The following is a 20,928-nucleotide window of genomic DNA, read 5'->3' on the forward strand; positions in this document are numbered from 1 at the left end:
GCATACATTCATGAGAACAGCAGGTGACTTAATCAAACCTAGCTAGCCATGACATGAAAGACTTGATTGGGTCATATGCCGTGGGGCAAAGGCAAAGCATGTTTGAAAATAGTTGGGTGGATCATGTCACAGATCAAATCTCACCCCTTAACAATCCTTACCACGTCAGCAGCTTACCAAACTATGTGACTCCTTGGCCTCCTTGAGCGGGTTCCATTTGATGACGTGGATTGCCTATGGCCTGAGGTTCTTGGAGTCTAGCCCTAGGTGAGGCTCACCATGATAGTGTTTCTAGAAATTCATCCCAAATATATGGTTCCAGCTCATGTGCGGACATAAGCTTGAAAATGATAAAGAGGAGATAATTCAAAATTCAAGAAAGCACCGCAAGAAACAATGGGGATTGAACACTTATCATTGAAATATTTATAAAGCCACCAAAGTTTTATATCAGGTCAATATTTTTGTGTTTACAGTTCATCTTCATCCTAGGTGAAGTGATCTTATGAACAGCCTGGATAACATAAAAATATAATAATCTTGGTGTGCCAAAAAGGTTTCAACGACATTTCCTTCCCACCTTATTGTTGGGTTCATAAGCCAGTAAAATGGATGGATGGGATAAATTTCTCAAACATCAAAGCGGGCCCCACCTAGGATCCATCTGCAGGGTCGCAAGCAATCATCGTCCACTTTCTATGAGGTGATGGTGTGGGCCCATGTCATGATATGGCTCGCAACATCAGGACCACTCATCCAATGGGCTTGCCTGTGATAAAAAAAAAAGAAGAAAAAAGACTGTTGTCAAGTGAATCCGCTTACGATTTTAGCCATCTATTTTTCACTCAAAAAGTTCTCCAATGATTAGGATCATTGTAATCGTACAATCAATGATATTCAATCTATTTCATCAAATGTTAATTGTTGTTGTATTCTATACAAGAGGCACATTTATTGGATGATCACAACAGTTGATATCTTTGATCTGATCACGGATGGACCCCAACTGAAAACTGAATGACCTTAATCATTTGATAAATAGATTTTTCACTTATTGAATACCCACCCATGCCTATTTGTATTTTTGGATTGCAAACCGTTATTAGAGATGGGACCCAACACGTAATTGACCTAATAACTTTCAAACATGCTTTGTATGAGTCCATCTCTGACAGTAGTCTACTCTCCAATCAAATTTTGTCATGCCAACATAAACAAAGTTATACCAATCTCCATCCATGATGATGGATGAGTACCGCTTGTTACCATGTGGGAAGAACTTCCGTAAGATCCACTGTGCACCATGGATCCTGAAAATCAATCAATTCATATGGTGTGGCCCACATGAGTCTTCCAATTACCTTAGTTTGGGGAGTCCATTCATCTTGGTGTGGAGCATCGGTTGATTGGATTGCGGGGACGAACCATAACTCCTTTGGTAATAGGACCATAATCCTATACAATACTTGTTTTATACAAACCGAAATACACCCAAGCTTAGCCTGCTAGATTAGTCCGCAACATAGCCCACTTGTATACATCTTAAAACACCAGGCCAAAATAGCCTTGAAGATAGGCTCAAAATAGGCTCCAAAATTAGGCTAAAATCTGGTCCAAAATAAGCTCCAAAATTGGGGGGAAAAAAAAAAACTTGCCTAGTGTTACGTATAAAAAATCAGCACTCGAGTACGGAGATTCCAATCCTGAGTTCCTGGGTGTGAACGTAGAAAAATGCATGTGGGCGAGTTCCCATGTGCCCGTACAGTATGGTTAACATTCACTAATTATAGTTGTTTTAGATCAATAACATCAAAGTTAAGCAGAGATAACTGAACCCAGAAATAAATGGCTAATATTTAAAATTTATAATTCCAAGAGTGATGTCTGCCCAAATGAGGATTATACAAGGCACAACATACCTACCCAAAATTATTAAATTGTAAAATTTTCAATTTTAGCACAATTCTCCAAAACATAACGGCGGTGGTGCAAGTCGATTATGCCTATCCGTCTGAGAGTTCAATAGTACTTGCATCGATAATATCATTTGTTTAGTGTTTTAAAACATCATCTCATACGGGAGTAACTAATGTTATCAACACACTCAAGCATATGTAATAATAACATTATGTAACACCCTGATTCTCAAAACTCGAGTACACAACTCGTTTTTCAAAAAACTCGAGTGTTAATCTTTAACTGTAACTCAAATTTTACGTACATTTTTTTTTCTTTTATCAGAATTAGTAATATATTTGGACTCCCTCTTAAGTATAAGAGGGAGTCCAAATATACGTTACCAGGATTTCAAGTGGTTACCCAAAAACTTATATAAACCAATGTCATAACTTATTAGAAACATGACAGTACAAATTAAAATGAACTGAAGTCAGAGAAGAGAGTAGCAAGGTCCTCTTGTTGAGGGTCGAATATTGCATATCAGACCCCAGTTATTGCCAGGATTTACAATCATAGTACTGTTCATCGGCCTGATTTAATCATGTTTGTGATGCAGGGCGTATTCATGAGCCTGGACTGGGAAAGGGTACTAAAAGCATGGATTTAACAGTCTGAAGTCACCAAGGCAAGCGACGGACCCTAGGAGACCAAGATCGACAGATTTGCACGCCAGGGATCCAAGAAAATCGAGGAATTGAAGCTCAAGGGGCCTGAAAAGTGTCCAGAATGCAAGATCATAGGGTTCCCACCATCTGATCAGTTCGAAACTCCATACGTGGCCTGAGGACCATAAATGAACCGTACACGTAAAATTTCATCCATTGGATCGCTGTGGAAGTGGCCCAACGGACATTTCAGCCCACAATTTACTGATCTGGGGCCCACCTGATCTCTGGATACGCCTCATCTTCGGTCTCGACGCCTTAAATCATGTGAAGAACCAGATGGACGGAGGAGATTTTGTACATACACCAGGATGGACCCCATGTGCATTGCATGTGTACAGTCTGCAAGTGCACCAGCCGTGCACCCGTGCACTCAAAGTCGGTCAGCAGGTGCTGACCGACAGAATTCAAATTTTCCAAAAAAAACGCAAACAGCGTTAACGTCGTTCGTCTGTCGGTTTTGCTTATGGGCCCCACTAGACACCCGGAGTGATGATCAGAGCCGTCCATTCGTTCCAAGGGTTAGCCAAAACCGACGCCTAGGTTTTCTTTCTCCTTCATGCAAGCATACGGGTGAAGATCTTAACCGCACGCAGGTATGGACGGTGGGAACAAAGATCGCATGGGCCACACCGAATCCAACATGAAGCCAGCCATTTCTTATTGTTTTTTCGATGTGATTACAATGGACGAAGTGGATTTCGGAGAAACTGAAAGGATTTGGGTCCCACCAACAGCCAGCGCAAGAAGCGCTGGCTCTATTTCACAGACCGCAAAAATCGGACGCCGTGGGCCCCTATGTTCTTCTGATCACCGTTGGATTGATGATCCAGACCATCCACATGCTTCAACAGATGGCCATAGCCCTAGCCAAGGTGTCAGAATCAACAAATATGTTGATTTCGCGCCGCAAAATCAAACCAAACGGAGGCTGTTTTGCTGCAAAAAACAGGGATGTGCGTTCCTGGCTGCGAAAAGACTGTTTCCGCAACCTATTGGGACTCCACAGCAGCTCTCGGAGGAGGCTTTTCATCCTTAAAAAGGGGGAGTCGTGGCTGGAAAGGGGGGGGGGCGAAAACGTGCAGGTGCGGGAGAGAGTACAGAGAGGTTGGCTGCAGGCTCGGTTTTGGTTTTTGAACGTGGGGAGGAAAACGGCTTCAAGCTGCTGGAAGTGGCTGGAGAAAGAACTGCACGGGAAAGAGAGGTTGGCTGCTGGCAGCGTCGCTTGGGCTGGACCTGGACCTGGTTTTGTCTCTTTCTTTTCTCCTTCTTCTGTTTTTGATATTTGAATTTAGCCCATTCATGTGTGGCTAAACCTCTTAGCTAGGGCTAGGAGGTGAAGCCTGTAGTGAGATGAGAGATTTTACTGTGTGCCTTTAATTCATAAACTGAATTTGATATAGTTAATTATTAAAGGAATATTTTTCTTAGTCTTTTATGGTCTGTTGTGACTGAAATTACAATAGGTTTGCAATGACTTTGAGTATTTCTTTTCCCTTTTTATGTTTATGAAGTCAGGAACCCCTGTTGCTCATCATTGTCCCATGGGCATGGTAGGATGACAGTACCCTTCCTGATCCTCATACATTGTTGGTTGGTTGGTAATTAGTTTAATTCTGTTGTTTACTTTGTCTCCTGGGCATGGCTTGGTGATGGAATCCATTCTAATTCATATACCTTTCATCTCTTGAAAACTATATCAAAGGAAGTCTAGTTGATTTTCATGATTTGCGAAGTAGGCATAAGATCTCCCTGATCTCTACAAGTGGATCCTCTGAATCCCTAGTTTCCTTCCTCTAAATTCCTTAAGTTTTCGATAATTATTCCACAATTATTCCCTAAATTCTATTTAATTTAGATTGCATCTTAGGCTAGTTCTATTTCTACCTAGTTTCAGGAAACGTACAGGTTTCAGTCCCTGTGGATTCGACCTCGGTCTTACCGAGTTTATTACTACATCACAACCCTATACTTGGGGAGTGAACACCTCTGGCTCCTCCTAATCCACATGTACACCAGTATGTACATCATCTATGTCTCCTGCACACTGAATACGGTTCGATAACGCCAATGACTATCGTAGTGAGGTATACCCCTCAAGATTTATTGTATCATCAAGATAATTAAGCATAGTTAACCGTAACATCCTCGATTTTCACTGTTTTGGATTTCCAAAAATTCTTGAATTTTTTTTATTTAATTAACTTATAACATCACTTAATGATCATTAGCACTCAATGATAGTTTATACAAGAGTGTACCAGTGAAGAACCGCACAAGTCCGGTTAATCATGTAACGTCCTGTCCAACCAGAACAGTGTACTGAGGCGTCCTCGTAGGATTTGCCGCAGGAACGTTCGTTTAAACTACTCATGGTTTGGTGCCATAACTAAATTAAGTTAGGATTAGCCCATTAGAGTAGACCAGTTGGGTTGTGATTGGGCCAAGTGCGAGCCGTCAAGCCAAATGACCATTTATACTTGGCGGTAGCCCGTGCGGGCTATACTGCGACATGGGAAGGTCAGAAAATTATAAAAATTGAGGGGAGCATAGATCTCACTGGGTTTGGGGACCATCGCGGACCACGGACCCAGTGGACACTCAGAAGTGTAATCTGGCACTTGCCAGATGCGTCCCACCAATGCCAAAATTAGAATCTGGCACGTGTAAATAAAAACTGAAATGTAAGACATTTCAACCATCAGATTTCTTCATAATTTATGATGACGGTCTAATGTATTTTCTACACCCGCCCACAAAATCTGGGTCTCGATCGTGGCACGGTGACCGTTGATCACAAATCAGACCCGTGCGACCAAACCCCATATCCGATCATCCCCAAATTTTGCATGGCCCTTTATCGGGCCATGGAGCACCTATCCTATAAGTTTCATGGCCAGAGGACCACCAGAACTGCCTTAGTTATCTAAACAAGCTCTAAACCGCTCGTTGGTGGACCACTAGTTCCAAAACTATAAAATAATGTCCGTCTCATTGGCTTGACGTCCATCGCGGGAATCGGACCTAGGTACGGTCCAGAACCGGTCAACTTGAGCCAAAGGACGAGTGCATGAGAAGTGCAAATACCCTAAAGGAAGGAGTTGGAACTTAAGTGAATTGAGTCGTCCACTCTTATGCAAAGTTGAGGATTTCGAACCGTCAGTTTGCGACCAAACTTTACCCGTGGAGTAAGGATATTTCCCTGCTCATATCCGTATAGCTCGGCCCCGATCGACTATCGGTGACCATTGAACAGACTTCTTATCATATCTGTCGATCGGCACATCCAAATGGCGAGCCGATCGTATCCATACGTAGATCATCATTAGAGCTAGCTATCCTACGGTGTATATTGACTTGTACACCTCATAGTGGGCCTTAGAGCTTAGAAAAACCCTCTCATAGGTCTAGTATAGTAAAAACCCAACACTTGGGGCCATTTCCATCAAACCTGGCACTATATAAAGGCCTTATTTGGGGCATCCCCTCCCCATACGAATTTTTCCTAAGGAGCAAAGGGAGAGAGGAGAGAAAAAGGAGAAGGAAGAGAGGAAGAAGAGAAAAGAGGAGAAAGAGAGAAGGAAGAAGGGAGAGAAAGGTGGGCCAAAGGGAGGTGAGATCTAGAAACCCTTCTTCCCTTTTCTCAAGAAACCCCACATCCACAAATGCAAGCGATTTCCATCCGATTAGCGAGGTAAGCACCCATCCTTTTTGTAATCCTTTGTGTTGAGATAGGATTTGTATGAAATCCTAACATACAAGTGTATTGTCTTAGGATTCCGGCCGATCAACGTCGAGTTTGACACTTCTAGGTCGTTTTCCAAGATCTCAACGATCCATAGGTGCGACTATTATCCTTAGGTGGCCTAGCACCAACTATAGTTCGAGATTAATGATTTTGATTGCTTGGATGTTATTTTTGAAGGCCTAGGAAATCCTAGGAATTGTATGTTGGTTGAAATGGTATGAATTTATATGTTTGACTCTCTCTCTCATGATGTCGTTTATGTTTCTCACATGATTTGATGTATGGATCATCATATGCTCATGCCATGTTGATTTTTATACGTTGTTGCCTCATATTACGTATGATTTCTTTACTCTTGTGTACATGATTTCTCAACATGGAGGAAGTGTTAACTTCCTCACCAACCCACACCACACACATACACCTTATTCATGTTATTAATAGTTTGCTTGCTAGAGAAATTTGAATTGTATGTTGAGTAACATGAGATCACGGTGTTGAATATGCTTGATGCGGCATTGGTAGTTGGCATGCTATAAGTCACTATTCCTACCCTTGGGTTGGTCAGGAACATGAGGAGAGCGAAGGTGGTTCTGTTGGTAGGACCACCTTGAGGCTAAACCCATAGATTTGGACGAGTATGTGTGGGCGGCAGTAGTCAGGCTACATGGGTCACTTGTACCCGATGTCGTTCCGCCACATACTTGCCTGAGCTCGTGCGGTTTAGTCCACTGGCTGACCTACCTAGTTGTTAACCTTGTTTGCTCACATATGTATGGAAACTAAAACACCCCACCACCGTTGTAGCCCATCAATACCGGATGGAATATTGATCCACAGTCTCATGAGCCGGGCAAGGTGGAATGGGACACTATGTCCGAGCTGTCGGCCTACGCTGGGGTGACGCGTCTCCCCATAGTGACCGCGAACGACCCCATATTCAGCACCCCCCATGTGCTTGAAGTCGGGGATGGGGAAAACCCGACGGGGTTAAGGATCGCGGGGTCTCGGCCTCACACATTGGGGGGTCTTGGCCTCGCAACTAGTTCAGGGCATTTGATACGTGGGGTGTATCAGATTCCCAAATCTGCTGGATGAATGGACTTAACTAAGAACCCGGTTAACATCATCATTACATGCCATTAGCTAGGTTGGCGACTCGACAGTCGAGGTCGCACTGAGGGAGTGTTGGCGTTGGCGATCGTTAGATGTTGTCGCACGAGAGAGCGTTGTGGTGAGGGCATACATCATATCATCCTGCATCCATACACATTAACAAGACTAGATAGATGTTTATGATTGATTTCTTTTCATTAAATTCTTATTATGATTGATGCTTGTTGCGACTTAAGACTAATAACACCCACTGAGTTGATCACTCACTCCCACTCTAGGACGGTGTTTTAAAACACCAACCAGACCAGTTCATAGATGCAGGAAATACAGATTTCATGGAGCCTGGTGACGCGAGCCTCGAGGAGGAGGGCGAGTTCCCTTACTTCCTGTTGATGAGCTGGACCCCGTCGAATCAGTAGATGAGTCATTGGATTATCGAGTAGCGGCTCAGATTTATTCCTTTGGTCATGTTATTCTTTTTGTGAATTTGTTGGGCGTCACCTTGTGCGCCCGTTTGTATTCTTTTGGGCATGTATATATAAGTATAATTGATTTTCTTCTTTTCAGTAGACTCGTGTGGTTGCGCTTCATGTTCCAGGAAGTTCCAGAATGCGCATTTAGACTGGATTAATCGCATATTAATGAAAACTGGTTATAAGTGATTCCGAAAACTCGGGAGTCGAGCGTATGCACGACCCCCGATTTTCAGGGTGTTACATTAACAAATGCGGTGTATAACAAATATTACACGATGATTATCATGGAAATCAGATAAGGTTCCTCAGATACACATTTATTAAATAAATTTCACAAAGGTAATCTTGTTTAAATGCATGGATGCATGCACATGCTCACAGACCTGGGGATGCACACCCAGTTGGTAAAAAGTTGTCCAAGGAGAACTAGTTACACCTGGAAAAGTACTCAAAAGTATGCCCAAAGAGAACCAGTCACCTGAAAAAGACTATGATGTATAGATCACCCAAGGAGGATTAGTCATACGAAAAAGTACACAAATGTATACCCAAGGAGAACTAACCACCCAGAAAAGACCATAATAATATATAAATCGCCTAAGGAGGACTACTCACCCGGAAAAGTATACAAAGGTATGCCTAAGGAGAACTAACCACCCGTAAAAGATCATAATAATATATAGATCGCCCAAGGAGGACTAGTCACCCAGAAAAGTACACAAATGTACGTCTAAGGAGAACTAACTACTCGGAAAAGACTGCATACCATGACAATGCATGATTAGCCCAATCAATATTATTCAAATTTTAAACAATCATTTTAAGAAAGCTCAAAGGTCATTATGGGGGGTTTGTCACCCAGCATAGGCCGACAGCTCAGGCATATTGTCTCATTCTACTATCCCTGGGTCATGAGACTAACAAATAAGATGTTTTAAGGTCACTTACTCAACTAATGGCCAATCGTAGTCCAACAAGTGGAACTTACCATCGCAAAGTTGTATAAAATAATCCATTAAAGTCGCAAAAGGGCAAGTATTCCATAAAAGTCGCAAGGGCCAAATATTTCACCTAATGGTGTAATAAAAATGACTATTCTCTAAAAGCCACATAGGCACAAATGGTCCACAAGGTGGTAAATCCCCAACTTAAATTTATTTAACCCATTTCACTGATGACCACTAGTTTAAGGATCTCTTAAGTAATCATAAATGATAAATTTTACTACGTATAATGTTGATAACACATGTATAGCTAAAGTGTTGATCTTAAAATAGGATAGAGATAATTGAATTTCATCACATATTCAGATATTTGACTTTAAACTCAATCCATCAACTATTTATGACATTCGAATTCAGTATGAATAACCAACCATATTAAGTAATCGATAAGATACATGAATGAAAGCGGATAGACAAGCCAATTATCTAGATGTAGAAAAGCTTGAAAGGTGATCCTCACCTTTCAAGAGTTGAGTTGACTTCCTATATTGTTAGAATTGTTGGCCCATTTCCACGAATCCGACTCTGACCGCACCTTAAACCATTTGATCAATTAGATTGTAATACCAATCCCTAAAATTAATCCTAAAGATTAAATAGTGTAGGATTTGAGTCTGAATCTATGATTAAGAGGAGGTGATTCGAATTCCGATATAGAGTAGCATGATTAAACGTTCATTGTATTGAAATTTAAACTAAAACTCTAACATTAATTTATATGAGTCACGGTGCGACTTGATCCCTTTCGAATCAACTCATATGATTTGAATTGATGTGAACCTGCCTCTCTACTTGAACCAAATCTCATCGCACTACCTTGTTATGATCAACTAACTGTGGTGGGATTAAATCTAGTTAAAACAAGTACAACTAAGCAAGACGACTCAATGAGCCAACTCGATGAGTTGTCATGTTTATAAAAGAAATGACATATATAACCCTTACTTCCTTGGAATCATGCTTGCGTAAAATACTGTAATTGGGAAAAAGTTGCTAACCTGGCTAGGCTTGACCTGGCTTGCTGCGGGTCAACGAGTTGACTCAGTGAGTCGACTCAGTAGAGTAGAACCCCTCTACTTTTTCTTCCTCTTCTTCTCCTCCACCTCATTCTTCTCTTTTCTTTCTTCTTCTCCATTCAACTTACATCCAGCCAGTTCGCTGGCCCTAACAAAAACTTGACTCGACCGAGTTAACTCGGCAGTGATGCACAACTTCTCCTCTCTCCTTTCTTCTACCATTCTTTTCCTTCCTTTCTTTTCTTTTCTTCTTTCTTTGTTCTCCCCACCCTTTTTTCTCTGCCTAGTCTAGAATAGGATACCAGCTTCGATTGGTTTCAACCCGGTTTGACTCAGAGTCGACTCGACCCGGATTGCAACTCGGAGAGTCCGTTTCAGTGGACTAATGTGGTGCGACAGCAAGACTTGGCCATAGCCTCCACCCCTTCTCTCTCTATCTTTGATTTCTGCTAGAAAAACTCCCAGATGAGGTGTTGGACTCAAACCGACTTGTCAGCGAGTCCACACACATAGTGTAATAGAGGCACACATGTACCCTCTCTTCTCTTGTTTTCTCCTTCATTTTTGCTTTATCTTCTTCTTCTTTCTCCTTCAACAACTCGGCATAGGTGGTTCACCGAGTCACTCTTTGTCGGTCGGATCGTCCAGGCATGACAACAAATCAAACAGCACCTCACCTCCTGTCACGCCCTGAACTCGAAAACCGGGCTCACAAAATTCCCGATTGCCGAATCCGGCGCCGACATCCTTCGTAGAACCCCATTCTCGGATCCCGACACCATTCACCAGGTTCTGATCCTGGGATACTACAAGGAGGGTTTCAAATCATCAGTCTGATTCATAATGAGCATAACAAAAGCATAACCCACAAACAATAACCACAAGAACACCACCACAAAATCCACTATGATCAAAAACTTTTTAGTACAATGCAACAGAAAGGGAAAATACAATGTAGTGCAAAAGATAGAAACTCCAAAGCTCGTCTGCACGGTCCAACTACGGCGAGACTATGGCTGCGACTACGTCCTGGCGTCACCTGTACGCATCAATCGTGCATAAGCTTATAGAAAGCTTAGAGGGTGGTGTGAGTATGTGCGTAATATAAGCGTGCTTAAAATGCAAAGGTCAGAGTAATGCGGAATCATGGTGATGAGTACATGAATGCAATCAGCCGTACCAAGGCTATGCGGTGCAAGATATGAATGCTATTGGCCATAACACAGCCATGCGATGTGAGATGCAACTCAAGCATGCCAATCCTCATCATATATCAGTACAGTTCTCATTCTGGATAATCATCGAGGTTTAGTACACTCCAAGTGGCACTGTCGCTCTCCTAGCCGCACAATCCAAGTGAGCGTAAGAAACCTCACTATCCGCCTGGCCAATAGTCTGCCAATACCTATCCGGCACGTCGATAGCGGACCCATTCGCGAGCTGGTCAAACTCAGCCTAGTATTGCCCCCTACCCTCGGGCAAGTAAGGCCACACTCCTTTCCAACCGACCACGACACAGTGGGAGACACGACCTCCTGGTATTCGGCCCTCATGCGCTCGTATATCCACTCGATCTCGACGTTGGAGTCATCCTCTGGTACCATCGGGTTTAGAGATTTTCACCTAGGGATGTCTATGGCGCCCGTATGCTAGAACCAAATATTTCTGGTATCCAACCCAGCCATCCACGATGTGTCTGTGAAGGCTATAACCCTGATGTTGCTAGGGCATATAGTAACTACAATCACACAAATGCAAGTGTATGAATCATACTATCAGTCATGCAACAGTCCTGTGTGTACCATGCATTTATATGGGGCAACTCTGCCTATCAGGGAGCCCATAGACAGTCCGCCCGAAGGCATATGATATGATCGGTGACTCCTCACATCAGGCATACATATGATACGGATGATCATGAATCATGGATCTATACTAAACATGTATAAAGAGATGAGCTCTGTGTATAACGGAGATGGGCCTAGACGGCCTACTTACCACAAGTATGGGCCTATCAGTGGGCCTTATAATGCGGACATTTAACCAACATTACCCATTCAATGTGGACGTCAAACCAGCATTGCTCCCAAGGCGTGGCCCGTTACAAAATCAATACATATACCATGGTGGAATTACACTACATTGGGCCTTATGTATGTCCTATTGGGCCTTGACCCGTGGGCTCCAGTACATCAAATGGGCCTCATAATATGGGCCTAAAATTATCTCCAAAACAGTTGGACAGTTGGATGAAACACATACATCATGATGGAGCCCACACTAATAGAGGGCGTGGTTTACAATACATACATAGGTGGGTCCTAAGTAGGACTCACCATAATGCTTATTCTCCACCCAGCCTAGGGCCCAATATAATGTTTATTTTCCACCCAACTTAGGGCCCATTATAATGTTTATTTTCCACCCAACTTAGGGCCCAATAAAATGTTTATTTTCCACCCAACTTAGGGCCCATTATAATGTTTATTTTCCACCCAACTGTTCATAGGGTCATGTGGACTAGGGTAGAGCCCACTGTAGTTTTTATTTATCATCCAATCTATCCATAAGGTCACGTGGGCCTGGATAGGGCCCACTAATATTTATTTTTCATACAAAATGGGCCCACTGTAATGTTTATTTTTCATACAAGATGGGCCCACTGTAATGTTTATTTTTTCATATAAGAGGGGCCCACTGTAATGTTTATTTTTCATACAAGGTGGGCCCATTGTAATGTTTATTTTTCATACAAGATGGGCCCATTGTAATGTTTGTTTGCCAACCAACCTACGTGGGCAGGGAGCCCACCGTGATGTCCGTTTGACGTCCAACCTGTTTATAAGGTCACCAGGACTTGGGGTGGATGTGGGGCCCACTGAAATGTGGTTCACAAATCCAGCCCATTCATTGAGTGAGTCCCACCTGACTGACGGTCCATACCAAGTTTCAGCGACATCCAAAACTCAGGTAGGCCCCACCAAGTGATTTTATATGTTTTGGCATGTCTTCACATGATTTTAAATGGTATGGCCCACATGAGTTCCGTATAAGGCTGATTTTTGGGATGGACGGCTAGTCTGTGGGGACCCATCAAATGCACGGTCTGGATGGTCGAAAGGCATCAAGGTGGGGCCCACAACTGAGGCCGTGAGCCCAGCCGTCCGTCCGTCGTCGAGCGCAGGCAGCGCCTGTGGCGTTCTGACAGCAGCAGCAGCGCCGCTACATGCTGCTTCTTCTTTCTTTTTTTTTTTAGAAAAATGATTTTCTGTGGTTTTCCACAGACGGGGCCCACATCAGCCAGATCCACACCATTCATTGGCCCTTATGGCTCGATACAAATCTATCGAGATCAATATCGAATAGTTTTCTGATGTACAGTAGCATCGGGGTGTATTTCAATGGTAGGAAACTGGTTTGCTATGCTATGGCCCACCATAAGTTCATATTGAGATCATTTTTCGGCTCAACGCCTAAAATGATCTGGGGAACGAAATGGACGGCTTGGATTATGCATATACATCAAGGTGGGGCCTACATGAGAGGCCCACCACTTCATTCCCTTTTTTTTTTAAGTACACACCCATGCCAGTATAGGGCTCGCCCGTCCAGCGTCCAGTGACGCTGAACGGTGTGGATAAACACATGCCTTGTGGTGGGTCCCACATGGACGTGGCCCACCAAATGTATACATATAATATATATATATTATATTATATATATAATACATATTATGTTATATATTATACAAAATATAACATATATATATATATATATATATATATATATATATATATATATATATATATATATATAAAGCATTGGATCCATCCAAACAGTAGATGGTGTGGATCATCACCTGTAATAGAGTGGGCCACACCGTCTGATGTAGATGGATGGGGTAGATGTAACACATATTGGTGGGATCCACACCATTACAAAGAAAGAGAGAAAGAGAGAGATAGAGAGAGACATACGGTGAGATAGAGGAACCCCGCCACTATGGGCCCTCTTGATTAAATCACATACATCCAAATGGGTCCCACCAACAAGTGGGCCCTAACATTTAAAATAATAGCAAATCACCCACCTTATCTTCATTCTTTTTGGTCCCTTAGACTCCAATGCTCCTTAGTTTCAACTTTGATGGAGGTTGATGGACTTTTGATGGTGGGGATGAGAGATGAGAGGGTGGACCACACTTGGGAGGGAGAGAAGGGTTGGACGTGTGGGGTTGAGTTGCTTGGAGAGATTTGAGAAAAATGAGAGAGAAAATGAGAGGATGGGAGTGATATGAGGTGATGGAGTGATGGGTGTAATTAATGAAGCATGGGTTTGTTTGAAAAGTGAGTAAAAGAGGGATGGGTGAAGAGAGAGAGAGTTGACTTTGTGGAGAAAGAGGGATGGGTTATTGTACTTGAGGTATGGTTGCATTTATGGTTGATTGATGGGACTAATTGTGTAGAGATTCCCTCGAAATCTGCAACGCGCGGTGTTTCTTCGGAATAAACGCTGATCGGCATCTTCTTGCCTGGGTATCGGTTTGGTGCGCAAGTCACGGCGTTGGAACCACGGCGATGACGCGACAACCAAGACATAAGTTTCGGATCGAGCCGACGTCGGTGTGCGGGACCTGGCTTAAGATCGCGCGCAAACGTCGGATATGGTGCGAAGGTTGCCGAAATTTGACCGGAAGAACCGCGGAAGCCAACGGAATGGTATGAATTAGGACACGGGTCTTACACCTCCCTCTCTTGTCTTCTTCTCTTTTCTCTCCTTTCTGATCTTCTTTTGCTTTCCTCTTCCTTCCAGCAACCACCATCCAGCAGCTGGATTCGATGAGACTCGACCCGATTCGAACTGAGTCGACTCGACTGAATGTGGCACATAAAGCGACGCCTTCTCTCTCTCTCTCTCTCTCTCTCTCTCTCTCTTTCCATTTCGAAAAGGAATGCCCTAAAAACGGCCTTTTTAAAGGCCCTTTAATTCCTTTCTGGAAGATTCGGACGCGCCAACTAATCGTAGGATTAGTGACGAGTGCTTGCTCTAATTGAGAGAGCTCACATACATAACTCCCGATCTAGCTTGCAAGGCTGCAATCCGAAGATACAACGAAACTTCTACCATCGTGGCCCATAAAATGAACGAATCTGATCGGTCAGTGGGGTCCTCTTAAGTAAGATGGGTTTTTCAGATTAATGGAGAAGATGATGAGGTTGATAATCGTGGATTACGGTTTAATGGCTATTCCTTCAATCCAATTCGTATGGATGGTGTGGATTTTATCCTGGAACACGATGAGACCCACTGTTTGGATGAACAACCATGAAAACTCGTAGGTTCTTTAGTTTTTAATTGCGGCGGCTCTTAGGTTACTAAGGGAGCCCTAGAGTGCTGGATGAATGGAGGATTAGGATTGACTTACGTGTGCGGGTAGGATTTTAGGATGGGGAGGACGTGCGATGCTAGCTACTCGAGAGAAAACGGCTTCTGGTTTTGGAAAATTCACATGCACAACTCTTCCTGCGTCTGTATTTGTGTGTGTACACCCGGTCAACCACAGGTGAGATGCATGGATTTTGGTAATACCCGTGTCGTGAACATGATAGATGGTTCAGATCGATGTAATGGTAGTGATGGTGTGCCATAATCGAACCCAAACGGGAGTCTCATTTTCAAACCGCAGTCGTGCGGAACGTGAGGAAGAAAGAGAGGAGAAATCCTCCTTTTCAGGATTTCTTGGGGTCAACGCCCGCTTGACTCGGGCAGCAGTCCGGTGCATAGCGGTTATGCACGGACTGTGCACATGCACATCCCAAGTGGGGTCCTTGGAGGTGTATTTGTGCAATTTACACCGTCCACCAACTTCCACCAGCTGAACCAAGTCCCTAGCCCCAAGATGGTGCAGATCCCAAACTCGGATGGCCTGCAATCATTAGTTCTAATGCATTTTTGATAGTTTACTACCGTCCAGCGGTCGGATCTTCCTCAAGGTCGATCATCGATGTTTTTGAGTACTCTCAAGCTAGCATGGATAGAATTTATCCGTTGGTTTCATAATTTAATGACATGATAGCATGAGTAAATGATTGGTTTCCACATTTGAGTAATTACAAGCAAGATGAGCAAAGGATCTGATGATTTTAGGTTCTGGGTTTTTGAGAAGATCTGAAATTAGGGTCATTCGTAGTACACATTGGACGGTTTAATTCATCTATTAAGGTGATTAAAATTTAAAAGATAAGTTTCTTTAGGGATGTGATGGTCCATCTCAAAACTCAATGGTTTGATGGCTTAATCTGTAGATGACGAGTATTCTTGAAGGTTGGATTTGTTGTATTATTGAATATATAGGTTGATCTCGAGGCCAATTACATGATTGGCCTTATTTCATGGCTAAGATGAGGATTGCTCGTGTCACTTTAGGACCAATCCAGAGTGATTGGTTTATCTTTGTGCCTGGATCGATCTGATTATTAGATCCTTTTAATCTTGGTTATGATTTGTTTTAGAGATCATCGAATTAGATGGCCGCTTGGCGTGACATCGTTCAATGCTATGTTATGGATCTGATGGAGGGATTTAATAATTAGATAACTTAATCATGATGGTTAGTACTAGATTTTTTTACATTTAGTAATGTTCGTCTAACAGTAAATGGACTCAATGATTAGAGTGTGGGTGCACGACTAAAAGAAAGGCTAAGTGTTTATGTTAACATCCGCGTATTGAAAGCACGGGGTGTTACAATGGTTCTCTCTTTTGGCCCTGTTTTATAAGTTTATCAAAAAAATAAATTACTTATTTATATTAAAATATATATAATTATTATCATTATTATTATTAGTCTCTATATTATTTACATGGGTCACACTCCGATCAACGTCATCTATTCATTGGGCTTTAATTTGAAGGATTATATCATTTCAAATTTGTAAGTGGGCCACAATACATGGGTCTTAACGTTTAGTTATTGATTTATTTAATTTAATAGTTATATATGAAAATTTTGTTATTCTAACTGTTACAATTTAGTGGTGGGTTGAGATTTATCAAATGATGGTGAATAAGGTAGGTTACACAAAGGTGCTAATATAGTTTATAATAGTAACACCTGAGCATTGGAAAGTATGAGGTGTTACACGTTACAAAACAAACAAATCTTCAGTTAATTATTTAAATCCATGGATGACATAATGATATGTGCAATGGTTGACCCACAACACAATCCAACAATATTTAACATGATGAATGCCCGAGATTAACGATACCAATATAGAACCACATCAACGCTATTGCTAGCAGGACATCAATTTATGGGCAATGGTTGGCCCGTAGCATAACCCAATAATGTAATGATATGCATGATTAACCAAGTATTTATTATTTCTATTTTAAATAGCAGGTTGGCGAAGCCAGGATACTTATATTCTATTAATTGTCACTAAATGGATTTACGTAGCTCGTGGCGGCACATATCTGCCCTTTCACCAATGTCCTTTCATCTAAATTTGGGTTCATCACCCAACAATCTATACAACTGCATTTGGTTAATATTTGGGCTTATCACTCAAAGACAATCACAACTAGGGTAAAGGTTATCACTTAAACCTCAAATATGGAGAAGGCATGCTACCCAAACTATTAATAATATGGTAGGATTACGACATTTATCGATGCAGTGGTCACTACGGGGAGGCTCATCACCCAATGTTTTACTAACATGGCAGGCTTGTCACCTAATATTTTGCCTATGTGGCAGGTACATCACCCCAACATAGGTCGATATCTCAAATAGATATCTCATACCACCATAGCTGGCTCATGAGTCTTCGTGGGATCGTAAGGCATTAACGGTTATGAATGAACTTAATTCAATAGTAATATTGGTATTTTAGATTTCTTTAAATGTTAAATAACCATCAAACATAAGAATGATCAGGTCATGCATTAGATTGATCCAATCGATAACGGGAGACCCTGGATTAAATCGGCATTGGATGCAAAGCATCCCGTGTAGCTCCAACTACTGTCGGTTATCTGTGTTCAACCTTGGTCAACCATATAAGTCTGGGATAGCCAACTTAAAGAGGGCCATCCACTTAACATTTGGCATATCTCGAACCACACGATTACAAATCAGATTATCAAATATATAAATATAATCATGAAACAACTTATTATTATTATTTTTTATTTTTTTACACACGCACACACACCCCACACACTCACGCCTTAGTGGGATTTCACCACTTATGGATACTCGAACCCTTGACCAGGTGTTGAAACTCCTAAGAGTCTACCACCGGAGCAAGAGTAAGGATCCATGAAACAACTTAATACCACAATAGGGTAAATCAACCGAACATATATATGAATCAGTACAATTCAATGTATATCAATACAATACAATGTAGATTAACATTACTTATCAATTTATATATGAGACTTCTAATAGTAGGATTTCATCTTGCTAAAGTATTCATAAAAAAATGTTGGTTATCATCAACAAGTAACATTAGGATTAAAAAATAAAGTAAATTAAACACAAATAATATATGTCATCTTATAATCAACAAAAAATCATTGTTTAGTACTATCAATGATTGATAAAATGAAACCTAGAAAAATGGTCCGCACTCTAAGAAAGGATTATGCATTCTAATCACACCAAGGTTAGGGTTTTAGGCAAAATCATCATTTTTTATAGAAATATTAAGATTACTGTGAGATTCATGAAATTTAATATATAAAGACTTAGATTGGGAAGTGAGATCCAAATCTTACCTCCGATTGCTGATATAAGGAATCCGACGGAGAATCTAGGAGTGCCTGGGGCTTTGGTTGAATGGGAGAAGGGCAAAGGGTGCACAACCCTCACCGGCATTATTTTTCTTTCCTCCTTTCCGTCTCTTTCTTTCCCAATCTTAGGGCACAAATTCGTATGGAGAAAAGGGATGCCCAAATGAAGGTCTTATATAGTGCCAGAAGTTGTGCAAATGCCCTTAAAGGCTAAGTATTTGATATTATAACCCTATGAGAGGTTGTTTCTAACTTTTAAGGTCCACTATGAGGTGTAAGGGTCAATATACACTGTAAGATAGTTGGCCTTAGTGATGATATATGTATGGATAAGATCGAATCACCATTTGGATGCGTCAATCGACAAATATGATCAGAAGTCAGTTCGATGGTCACGGATGGTCGATCGACGCTGCAACTATACGAATATGTGTAGGATATTGACTTAGATTATTGCTTTAAATATGATCATGATTTAATGGTCCGAAAGCTATAACTTTGACAAAGACCGGATGCAGACAACTAACTTAAGTTCTTAATTAATTTTAGGAATATTCGCACATCTCATGCATTGACCTTGTAAGTTCATGTTGAGTGATTCGAGACATAATCTTTGCTCGATGTCCCGCGATGGATGATAAGCCTGCTAAGACGAACGTCTTTATATAGTCTTGGGTTTGATGGCCCACTAATGAGAAGTTTATTTTATTTTATTTACATATTCCCATTTATACTCTCTCCCTTTTCTAAGTATGGTCCAGTGGGTCCCACTTATGGATAATGAGTCCAACTGTTGTTTTTTTTTCGTTTAAACATGGCCCACCTGATGAGCGATCTTCTTTCTTCTCAGAGGGAGCTGGTCCAAAGCTGTGGGACCCACTGGATAGATTATGACATTTGAAATCAGATTAATTGAACGGTCCTAACTTTTGATTAACGGATGATCATTTGCCATAGTTCGGATTAAAAGAACATGGGTGGGGCTTGGGGCCCAGCGTAATGTGTGTGTTTTATCTAGGCCGCCCATCCATTTTAAAAAATCATGTTACGTGATGAGCCCAAAAATCAATTGCTCAGGTAGCAGGAAACAATAGGGATTGATTGCCTACGGCCCAAAACCTCTTATTTATTATTATTATTTTTTTACAAACGCACACGCCCACGCCCACTCACGCCATAGCGGGATTTCACCACCTATGATATTCGAACCCTTGACCAGGAGTCTACCACCGGAGCAAGAGATAGGATCCGGCCCAAAACCTCCTGGGGCTATTGAAATTTTGGATCAAGCTGATCTTTATGTTTTCCTTTCATCCATGTATATGTGACCTTATGAAGAGGCTGGATGGTAAATAAACATCTAGGTGGGCCCTAGGAAGGTTTCAACGGTGGGGGTGATTGTCACCATTTCACCCTGTTGTGTGGTCCACTCGAGCCTTTGATCTGCCTATTTTTGGGTTCCTCTCCTCAAATGATATTTCAAAATGGATAGACGGCTTGGATAAAACAAATATATCACGATGGGCCCCACAGATCCCCTGACAGGACCGTCCGTCCGTAGCTAGTTCTGGTGCGGTATTATCCAATCCCCTCATCTATGGCACGGGCTGGGCTTGTGCCAAGCTTCTACTTTTCGGGCCGGTCTTAGACAGACTTCGGCCCGCCCGTTGACATCCCTACTCGCCGTGCAACACTGTTTTACCCACGGCTTAAAACACCCAAGCCAGTGGGGCCCACTATGTATTAAATGTCAAATCTACCCTGTTCATCATGTTCTAGACTTGATGTCAGGTCCTGAAATCAAGAATCAGCTACAACCATAGATCAGATGGGCCATACCAAATGGAACAGTAGAGATGGGATGCTAACCATAGGTTGTGTGTGGGCCATCATGTGGTGTATTTTTCTATCAAATCCGTTATATCAGGTCTAACTTATCAGGATACAGAAACTATAAAAAATCAGCCTGATAAAAACAGTCAAGTGGGCCACACACTGTCTTGGAAAGGGCATCTTAAGTACGAAAATGATTTCACAAGCGACGACTTTTCTTATCCCTTGAATTTGGATGAGTGAACATTCATACCCTACCATAGAATCGATGCAAATGTACAATTTTTTATTTTTTATACATAATCTAGA

This window comes from Magnolia sinica, unplaced genomic scaffold (assembly GCF_029962835.1).
Source record: "Magnolia sinica isolate HGM2019 unplaced genomic scaffold, MsV1 ctg311, whole genome shotgun sequence".
Classification (NCBI taxonomy): domain Eukaryota; kingdom Viridiplantae; phylum Streptophyta; class Magnoliopsida; order Magnoliales; family Magnoliaceae; genus Magnolia; species Magnolia sinica.